Below are 11,055 nucleotides of genomic sequence, written 5' to 3' on the forward strand. Positions count from 1 at the left end.
GCTAATTCTCCCCAAATTGATCTGTAGACTCTATACAATAAAGTAAAAATAGCAATAGAATCTGTTACGACATTAATAAACTAATTCTAAAACTCCTATGGAAAAGCAAAAGGTAGCCAATATAGTCTTGGGATAAGACAAGGTGGGAATATTTGCAGGCAAGTTTCAAGAGTTACCATGAATCTACAGTGTAGCACTTCGTGCAAAGACAGACCATTGAAACAAATATAAAGATACTTTATCTGCAACGAGAGCACATGGAATTTGGAATTGTGGGCAATGACATTTTCACCACTGCCCCTCCCTCCCCTCCCCCCCCCCCCCCCCCCCCAGTTTAGCTGGTTGATAAATATTTGGTGAATGAATGGATTGATGGATGCAGAGGTGAGCTCCCGTGAACTTGCTAAGCCTCAGCTCCAGGGGCCACTGTTTGCAAGGGCACTTCCTCCGGTGCTAAGACGGGAAGCTCCCTTAGCTCATTCACAAGGTCAAGTTTCTTGAAGTTGCTACTTAGCAACTTCAAGCCTTCTTGTAATTCTTATAAGCATTTCAAAGCCTTGATGTTTTGACTTCAATCAATTTAAATTTCTACCATTTCTAGGGCAGGTGGCATTGGAGGGTGGCGGACATTTGGGAGATGTGTTTTGGGGGGAATTTCATGTAGAAATACTATTAACGTGAATTTGAAAAGATGCTTCAGAAGGGTTCAATAACATGACCAAGAATTTTATTTTATTTTTTAAAAATTTTTTTAGGGTTTATTCATTTTTTAGAGACAGAGCATGAGTGGGGGAGGGGTAGAGAGAGAGGGAGACACAGAATCCGAAGCAGGCTCCAGGCTCTGAGCTGTCAGCAGAGAGCCTGAGGCGGGGCTCGAACCCACGAACTGTGAGATCATGACCTGAGCTAAAGTCAGACGCTCAGCCGACTGAGCCACCCAGGCTCCCCATGACTGAGAATTTTAAGTTCCTGCATTGGAGATGTCCGAAGGGTGCTCTTTTTTGTGCTTTCTTTGATGTGTCTACATACAGAATCCCGTCCCCTGTGTTTAGAGAGAGTTTTACTTCTTCCTGACCATGTCGGTTGCCCGTGACTCCTTTTTCTTGCCTAGCTGCTCTGGCTAGAATTTCCAGCAGCGATGAAAGCAGCCAATCTGCTCTTTATCATGTTGAGGAAGTTCCCTTCTATTTCTGGTTTCCTGGGTGTGTTTTTTATCGTGAAAGGAGGTTGGGTTTTGCGAAAGAAGAGGTTTCTTTTCTGCACCGATTGAGATGATCATGTGTTTCCCCCCTCCATTCTATTAATGTGGGGTATTATGTTGATTGATTTTTTTCCCATGTTGAACAGCCTTGCATTCCCGGGATAAATCCCATTTAGTCATGGTGTGTAACCTTTTTCATATGCTGCTGAGTCTGGTTTGCTAGTATCTTGTTGAGGATTTTACACTATCGTCATAAAGGATGTTGGTCTATAGTCTTTTTTTCTTGTGATGTCTTCGGCTTTGATATCAGGGTAATGCTGACCTTGTGGAATGACCTCATGTTCTTTTCTCTCTTATTTTTTTTTTTTGAAGACTTTGAGGAATACTGGTGTTAATTCTTCTTTAAACATTTGGTAGAATTCACTGGGAAAGCCATCTGTTCCTGAATTTTTCTTTCTTGGGAGGTTTTTAATTACTGATTCAACCCCTTTAATGTTCTAGTGTTGCAGGTGAGTGGGAGAGACGCTGGTCCTTGTCTCACCGAGTTGAGCAATGAATCTCGCAGACACGAGAGTGAGCAAAGAGACAGAGTATACTGAGCCAAGTACAAAGCTCTCAAGGGTGAGAGGGGTCCCGACTGGGTTGCCGCCAAGGATTTTTGTCCCTGACTTTTTAATGGGACCTTATCAGGAACTGGATACTTAGTTTGTGAGATTCCATCCATGGCGCCTAACACAGGCAGGGCTGGAGTGTGTTTATCCCTTCCCCCCCACCCCAAACCCTCTGCTGCTGCCTCCCACCCTCAGCTGAAGTCAGCCTCCCCAAAGGTCCCTTATCTCTCCCTGCCTACTGTTAACCCTTTCCCTACTCATTCCTCCCCCTGGAATAGGATCCCTCACTGCCATGGGGGACCAAGGACAGTGACAGTTCTGGCTTCTTCAAGCTGAAGAGGGACAGCAGAAGGGTATGGCACTCAGAGTCTACCAAGGGTCTGTCGAGTGGTCCCCGGTTATGGCTCCACAGGAAGGCTGGCAGGCATGAGGCGGCACAGACATCGGCAGCCACAAAGAGAAAACCACAAATGACTGTGCTGACCAACAAGATGGCGCCCGTAAGATCCTGCCCCCAATTTCCAAACCACTCTTCCTTTTTCTCATGTTCAACTGTTGGACATTTGCCGTGATTGTTGTTGAAACTGAACTAAAGAAGTAAATGTTTAACTTGGGCATTTATCTCAGGATCCAATAAAAAGTCATCTGTCAGGGGCGCCTGGGTGGCTCAGTCAGTTGAGCTCCTGACTCTTGGTTTCAGCTCAGGTCATGAGCTCACGGTTCGGGAGTTTGAGCCCTGCATCAGTCTCTGCACTGACAGCACGGAGCCTGCTTTGGATTCTCTCTCTCTCTCCCTTCCCATCCTCGCTCTCTCTTCTCTCTCTCTCTCTCTAAAATAAAATAAAAAGCCATTTATCGGAAAGGCACCTCCGTAGAACAGTTTGTATGGACTGAAACCCTGGACCTGTGGGTATTTCTTACCCTGATGAGTGCTATGGGAAGGGTAGAAGGCCGTGGGAGGTGAGTCTTCTGGGACAGTTTCCTTAAGTGTTTTTTTTAAGATATCATTTACTCGTTCTACTTTACCAGGGGATCGAGGTCTCCAAGAGCAGTCCGAGCGATAATCTTTCCTCAGGGCCTTCGACATCTCTTGGCTAATGCCAGCTTTGAAAGAGGGCCCGTGATCACTTTGCAGATTTTTAGGTAAGCTGAACCTGGGCATTATTTTATAAAGCAGAGCTTTTATTACTTCTGTGCTTTTTCCGTTTTGCAGGGGAAGGCCTCTACCCAATTAGAAAAGCATCAGCCCGTACCAACAGATGCTGGAGCCCTTTTGACCTTGGCACCTGCATGCACTCTGATTGCCCGTCTTCTCCTGGATGGCTTCCAGTTCTCTGACTGCCTGGGAGGGCAAGGTCGTGGTTCAAAGGATTGTTTCTAAGACAGACGTCACAGGCCAAAACTACTTGTTGAACTGTCCTTGACAGATTTTTCCTGGTAAATATCTTTCGGGCTGTTCGTTAAGTTTTCTCTCTCCCCAAATGAAAGGCCTGACACAGTATCAATTTAGTCTTCATCTGGGCTAATGTATCTCTTCCCAACAAGGGACTGGGACTTTCAGGCATGATTGAGAATGAGTGAACATTATATTCTCCCGAACACAACAGAGGGGTTCTGAAAAGTATTTGACTAGGACCTTCTCTGAGACACCCTTTACTGTCACCTTATGAGTGGTGAGGTGACCAGGATGGGAAAGGAGGACAGAATAGGTGGCCCCTGTGCCCAGGAGGAAGCTAATTTCAGTCCCCTCTAGCTCCACTCTAACCTGAGACTTCTGTGCCGTAACGATCTTCTGTGTGACGGGGGCAGAGAGATGGAACCCTGGGTGCCATCAGTCTTGACGGGTCCCTTGAGGAGGAGACAGACCTCTGGATGTTCATCCACGAGGGCAGTCCCTCTTCCAATGGTCCCCTTTACAGTGGCTTTTGGGGGCACTCTCCCTTAAAATGCCCTGTTTGGCCACACTTAAAACAAGCACCAGGAGCCCCTCGGGTTGGCTGGCCTGCTTGTCCTTCCGTGGCTGCCACCGACAACACAGCCTTTCTGTGACCTCTCCTTTCCTTTGCACGGGTCTCCCCCTGATCTCTATTAAAGAAGACCCAGGGGGTACCTGGGGGGCTCAGTCGGTTAAGTGTCTGACTTCAGCTGGGCTCAGGTCATGACCTCGCGGGTCGTGAGTTCGAGCCCCACGTCGGACTCTGTGCTCACGGCTCAGAGCCTGGAGCCTGTTTGATTCTGTGTGTCCCTCTCTCTCTGCCTCTCCCCTTCTCTTGCTCTCTGTCTCTCTCTCTCAAAAATAAATAAATGTGAAGAAGAGGAAGAAGAAGACCCAATTAGCTGTCTTCAAAAAGGTGTCCAAAGAGTTGTCTGGGCTCATAGCCAATTTTTGTAAATTTCTCCTAATACCCAGAGTTGACTGAGTCATAAACTTATCTTTTAATATCAATTCCCCCTCTAGGGTGTCAGGGGAAAGTGAAGTATGTTGTATTAAACCTCTCTTAATCTCTCCAAAAAGGTGGAAGGGGGTTCCAAAGGGGCCCCATGAGCTAACTTCCAATAATTTCAGGGCTTAGCCCTGGTCCTCCTCAGGCCTTTCAGAATATATGCCTAGAAGTGTTTCTGTCTCCAAACTCCCAGGGGTCAGTCATAGTCCCATTTGGGGTCCAGGTGAGTAGCCTGCCTTCCCGTTGGGTAATCCGCTTCCCCCATTTGTCCTTCTCCAAAATCTGTCATCTGTTCATCCCCAAGGATTCAGCAGCCTGTAGGGTGGCTTATTTCTCTGTGGCTGTGGGGTCTGATTGAGTATTAACATAACATTTCTCCAACAAAGTTCAAACGTGGGGTAGGTTTGGGAACGCTTCTCTACATTAAAATTTTTTTTAATGTTTATTTTTGAGAGAGACAGAGACAGAATGCGAGTGGGTTAGGAGCAGAGAGAGAGGGAGACACAGAATCCGAAGCAGGCTCCATGCTCTGAGCCGTCAGCACAGAGCCCGACGCAGGGCTCGAACCCACGAGCTGTGAGATCATGACCCGAGCCGAAACCGGACGCTCAACCGACTGAGCCACCCAGGCGCCCCGGACCACTTCTGTATATTGATCAGGGTTGTCTGCAAATTTTCCCAAGTCCTTTTTCCTTTGTTGAAAATCTTGCAAGGAAAGTGGAACGTGGACCTTCGTGGGGCATTTCAGTCAACGTGCCTCCCTTTCAGGGGAAGGACTTCTCATCACTGCCAATCCGAGATAAGGAGGACACAAAGGTTTAACACGTGGTCCTTCCTGAGAAGAGGCCTGGGGGCGAGTCTGCAACCTTGAAAGGGCCTGGAGGTTGGTACCCAACTTACAGGTCTTACGTAAGTCTGTCTGGTCCCATAAAGCAAACACGACTTACACGTAAGGAACTTCTGGCCATTTACCCTTTCTTCCACAGCATCGATCTGACCATGAGATAGTACTGTGCTGAGTACTTCCCTCAGGAGGCCAGGACTCTCCACCCCCCAGGCGATACTGAGGCCAAGCCTGGGAACAACCACCACTACAACAAACTTCATGCACTTCTCTTTGAGCATTTGTGGATCCAATCTTTCCCAATTTTTCCGAACACCTTCCAGAGGAGTTTCGCAGCTCGAGATCCCGACAGAAGGGCAAGAGCCTCCATACCTGGTGTATCAGAGAGGTGACCAGAAGGCGTCCCTACGTACCAGCTCTTGCCGCCTCCCAGCGGCGCATGGCAGAAGAAATCAGCTGCAAAAGGAAGGGAGCAGGGGTCGACAACTGGAAGAATTGTCGCCCCGAACAGCTCCTCGTTCCCGTATTTACTGGGAAAGGGAAAACAACCAGCAAAAGACATCAAGATGTATTGCATTGTTCAAAGAGCATTCTCAAGAGAAGAGCGGAACTTGCTTAAAGCGTGTAGCGGGGGTCATCTAGGGCTGAGCGAGCACAATCGAAGAATCTGCTCAGATCCGCGGCAGGCGATCGTGGTCTCGGAGGAAGTGGAGACGTACAGATGAAAGCAGGCGGCTGTCCGCCTTGAGGGGGCCAGGCGTTCCTGGCTGCTCGGCTTCGTGACGTACATCAGCCGCCTCTCCAGAGAGACCTTTCAAGATACATTTTCTCAAGGCTCTATCATTTCCGGCCTAGCTCTGCATAATGCTTTTTCTCCAATCATCACGTTGTGGTGAGGGGCCGTCACCAGCTCTCCCCATTTTGGAGCAAGGCATCCCTTGATTCGCCTTTCCCAAAGTTAGAGAATGGCCTGACACCTTTGGTTGAAGAAGGATTGGGCCCTCGGGAGTAGCCATTCTGACCCACTGCTTCAGCCCCCACACAACCCTTCCCTTCCCCCTCTGGGTTCTTCTAGATCCCTTAAATCTTAGGAGTCCAGTGAGGTTGGCCATTCAAGGTTTGTTATTTATAAAGGTGATGGGTGCAGGCAAACAACTGGGGTGATTATGGGGGGGCGGGTGCTGCTGATAGAGGAGGTTTCCCCAGGCCGTGACCCCCAGGGCCAGTCTCCATCCTTTTATGGGTCTCAGGTGCCCATGGGAACCATAGGGCAGGTTCAGAGCACTGGATTGCCAGTCCTTACGTGCACCCCCCGGACAGAGAAAGTCCCTCGCGACCTCATTCTCCGGAGCCTCCTTGGTTGGGCCCTCATTACTTGATTGTACCAATCTGCTTGCACCCCCAACCCATGGAATCTAGTCCATAAGATGAATTATTTCCTCGCCTCACCCCAGGCATCCTTTCTTCCTGTATGCCTGATGTCCTATCAGCGGATGGGTCCCGATTGAAGGGTGTAATCCTTGAGACCTGGTAGCACTACAGTTCCTGACTTTTTGTTGCTGAAACAAGAAAGCTTCAGTAACACAACCTATTAAGGTTCCCGCTGCTATTGTGCACAAAGAAGATCTGTGCTCCCACTCTTTTTTGTTTTTAATTTTTTTAAATATTTATTCATTTTTGAGAGAGAGAGAGAGACAGAGACAGAGACAGAGCACGAGCAGGGAAGGAGCAGAGAGAGAAGGAGACACAGAATCCAAAGCAGGCTCCAGGCTCCGAGCTGTCAGCACAGAGCCTGATGCGGGGCTCGAACTCACAAACTGCAAGATCATGACCTGAGCTGAAGTCGGACGCCCAACCAACTGAGCCACCCAGGCGCCCCTGTGCTCCCATTCTCAATGTTCTAAACCCAAGGGATACAAAGGGATGGCTCTGCCATTGTCTGCTGATGCTCAAAGCCTAGAGTCCTGGCCACATTTAAGCCTGAGTTGCATCTGACAACAAAACATAGATCTCACCAAACAACAGAAAAGCGTGAAAACTCTCTCTCTTTGATCTAGACTATTGTGACAGACACTTTTAAAGGGGAAGTTCTGGGAGATACCCAGACAGCATTCCCTCCCTAAGTGTCAATATCAGTAGGACCACCTCCGAAACTGCTGCACCCATGAGATGCCCAGGTATTTGGAGAAAGTTATGGGGAATGAAGGAGTGATTCCAGATCCTGGAATGAGTCCCTAATTGCTGGAGCATATTGATCATCAGGGGTTTTAGAAGCCATTTAAGAAGGATAGGCAAAGGAAGAATAAAGGAAGAGGAGAGTGTGGTTAGGTCAACGTTCCAAGGGAGGACTGACCAAACCTTTATCCAGAAGCCTGTCACTTGAGACTTAAGACCTGTGGCCACACTATCCACTTTTAACTGGCCGACAGGTGCCTGGTTTTGAGAGTCATGGTCAGGTGATCCTCGGTTCAGAAAAGGGAAGGGAAGCTTCCGCTGTTACCCTCCAACGAGCTAATCCTGGGTTTCAGCACCGAGGTGTTACAGGTGGGTGGGAGAGACACTGGTCCTTGTCTCGCTGAGTTGAGGAATGAATCTCGCAGACACTGGAGAGTGAGCAAAACGACAGAGTGTATTGAGCCAAGTACAAAGCTCTCAAGGGTGAGAGGGGTCCCCACTGGGTTGCCACCAAGGATTTTTGTCTCTGACTTTATATTGGGACCTTACCAGGAACTGGATAATTAGTTTGTGAGATTCCATCCATGGTGCCTAACACAGGCAGGGCTGGAATGCATTCATCCTCCCCCACCCCCCCCCCAAAAAAAAAACCCTCCCACCCTTATCTGCATTCAGCCTCCCTAAGGGTCCCTTATCTATCCCTGCCTTTGTTAACCCTTTCTCTACTCAATAGGTCTTTCAGACTTTCTATTTCTTCTTGAGTCAGTTTCAATAGTTTGTGGGGTTTTAGGAATTTGTTCACTGCAGCTGGGTTATCTAACATGTTGGCCTACAATTTCTTAGTACAGTTTCCTGATTTCTCCAAGGTCTTAGAACTCTCCTACACCTTTCCGATTTCTCTAAGGTCAGCATTAATGTCCACAGTTTGATTTCTGATTTTAGGGGGTTTGGGTCTTACCCCCTTTTTGTTGTCAGTCTAGCTAAATGTTTGCCAATTGTTAACCTGTCCAAAGAACCAAGTTTTGCCATGTTAATTGTGTCTTGTTTTTCATTTCCCCCCACTCTTATCTTTCTTATTTCCTTCCTTTGCTAACCTTGGGTTCCGTTTGCTTTTCTTTCTCTGGATTTTTAAAATGTACAGTGATTGGAGATTTTTTTTTTTTAACGATGGTGTCTATGGCTATCATCTTCCCTCTGAGCACTGAAAGCCAATAAATCAATAGCTGGCACAGATACCAAAGATAACAGTCTTTTCAAAACAGGATGCTGGAAAACCCGAAATAATGGGATCTAGACTCTTGGTCGCACACATGGAAAACAAGTCGGTTAACATTATAAGACTTCTAGAAGAAAATGTAAGACAAAATCTTTATAAATTCTCAGGACGCAAAAAGCACCAACCATTAAAGAGGCAACTGGCAAATTGGACTTCATCCAAATTTAAAACTTAGACTCTGCTGACGATACTTTTGAAAATAAAGCCACAAATTGTGAGAAAGTAATTATAGCAAATAAAGCCCTGGCATCCGGGGTATGTGAAGGAGTCTTACAACTTAATAAAGACAGATAATCCAATTAAAGGAGACTACTGGCTTCCAGTTCCACATATAAGGAGCTTAGAAGCCACCCCTCCATCCTAACGAGTGGAAAGCCGAACCAGCTGAAAACTCAACTCTTCCGGGACCTGTAGAAGAGGACGTGAGCAGCATGCTGCCTCAAAGATTAGAAAGACTGCCCGGCAAAGGGAATAACAGCTCACGTGAGCAGAGCCCACGAATGGAAACGTCCATGGGACCCAGTGCTGAGTGAGACAACCCACACTGTAACTGAGGAATCGCTGGAGGCTTAGCGTGGACATCTCTGAGAGTTCCAAACTCCACAGGCGCTGATTCTTAGGAGAGGGCCCACAATTTTATGAGATTTACCTCCAGGAGCTTGACCAGGTGTCCACTGTAAATATCAGAGGGAAAAACCCCTTGTTCTTCCAGCGGGGAGAGGGGAAAGGGAGCCATTTTGAAATACACTAGAGCATTCTGTTCTCAACAGAGACCTGCCCGCAGGAAAAACTAGCTCACCAGAGCCGAATCTTGCCGGGTATTACCAGAACCTAAATGACCTGGGGGAAGGAGAATTCCCAAATCCAGTGAGCTCCAGTTACCTGGGGGAAGGGAAGTGCCCTACTCCAGCCCTCTCTAGCCATCCTCTACTAAAGGGACAAAAAACAAAAAAACAAACAAACAAACAAAAACAGTGCAGTGGCAGAAACTCACGAAAACACTGAGATCTAAGCCTCAGACCGTAGGAACACTTCCCCTCCCCTCCCCCCACACCTTGCCGTGACCTACTCAATAAAGTCCCATTTACAACCCCTGCTTTTGAACACGGTAGGTACATCATGCCTCCCTGTCAAGAAAAAATTCAAGGCATACCAGAAGGTAAAACACTATTTGAAGAGACAGAGCAAGCATCAGAACTGGATGTGGCCAGGACTTTGGACCTAACAGACTGGGAATTTAGAACAACCATGATTAAAGTGCTAAGGGCTCTAAGGGATAAAGTAGACAGCATGCGAGAGCAGACGGGCAATGTAAGTACAGAGATGGAAATTCTCAGAACAAAAGAAGAAGGCCGAGAAACTTAAAAACACCGCCAGAAACGAAGAATGCCTTTGATGGGCTTAGTCGTAGGCTGGACATTGGCTGAGAACTGAATCTAAGCTTGAGGATATAACATTAAACACGGCCCAAACTGAAAAGCAAAGAGAACAAAGACTGAAAAACAGTATCCAGGGACTCTGGTACCACCACCAAAGGTATAAGGTACTCATAATGGGACTCCCAGAAGAAGGAAGAAGAAATATTTGAAAATGATGGAGAATTTCCCCAAATCAGTGTCAGATACCAAATCACAGATCCAGAAAGTTCAGAGAACACCAAGAATATAAGTGCCAAAAAACCACAATTAGGCATATCATTTTCAAATTACAGAAAATCAAAGATAAATAAGAATTCTTGAAAGAAGCCAGAGGAAAGACTTATGTAGCTTTGTCCTGCTCAGTGGTGAGAAACTCAAAGCTTTCCCACTCAGGTCAGTTACAAGGCAAGGATGCGTCCCCCCCCCCCCCCTTTTTAAATGTTTTATTTGTTTTTGAGAGAGAGCATAAACAGGGGAGGGATGGGGGGCTGGGGGGTGGGGACAGAGGGTCCAAAGTGTGCCGGGGTCCAGCCCCAGCAGGTCCAGCAGTGGGTTAGACTGGCCGTTTTACCGTGGCAAACGTGGCATTATGTTTGTTAGCAATTTCCTTGTAAGCGTGCGTCATCTATGTTTCTTGGCGTTATCTGATTCTAAAAACGTTCCTTTGTGTCATCGCCCATCAAGGAACAACATAGTTATTTTCTTGTAACGTTCCCTCCTGCCTTTTTGCTTCTTGATTAATTTCTTCATACTGCTTTCATTATGTATCTACATTTGTCTATAAAGCATTTGCTTTGCTATTTTCATGAAAGGTCATCTAGCTCTCAACACCTCAAGTGGAACATTTACAGCGACATGACTTCTTAATTGTTCCTTTGAACCATTTGCTGTATAAGGAACAAAAGTATTCGCTTTGGTCTGGGGTGCCGGGAGGGAGCCCAGAGGGCCCTGGGAACTCACGCCTTATGCGCTCCCAGAGAGACAATGTATACCTAGGAACTAATGAACCATTCTGTACCTTAACCCTCCAGGTCCAATCATCATCTGGAATGCCTCCTGGGGGCCAAGTGGGCCTAGGGGTCGGAG

The 11,055-nt window shown here is 47.2% G+C and overlaps 1 long non-coding RNA gene across 1 annotated transcript; it reads left to right on the forward strand.

The window, feature by feature from the left end:
- Nucleotides 1–731: 731 nt before the first annotated feature.
- LOC113592904 (uncharacterized) lies at nucleotides 732–5,449 on the forward strand. The gene is made up of 3 exons (XR_008290879.1): nucleotides 732–1,822; nucleotides 2,091–3,249; nucleotides 5,243–5,449. It is a non-coding gene; the product is annotated as an uncharacterized LOC113592904 (long non-coding RNA).
- The last annotated feature ends 5,606 nt before the right edge of the window (nucleotides 5,450–11,055 follow it).

This window comes from Acinonyx jubatus, chromosome D4 (assembly GCF_027475565.1).
Source record: "Acinonyx jubatus isolate Ajub_Pintada_27869175 chromosome D4, VMU_Ajub_asm_v1.0, whole genome shotgun sequence".
Taxonomy (NCBI): domain Eukaryota; kingdom Metazoa; phylum Chordata; class Mammalia; order Carnivora; family Felidae; genus Acinonyx; species Acinonyx jubatus.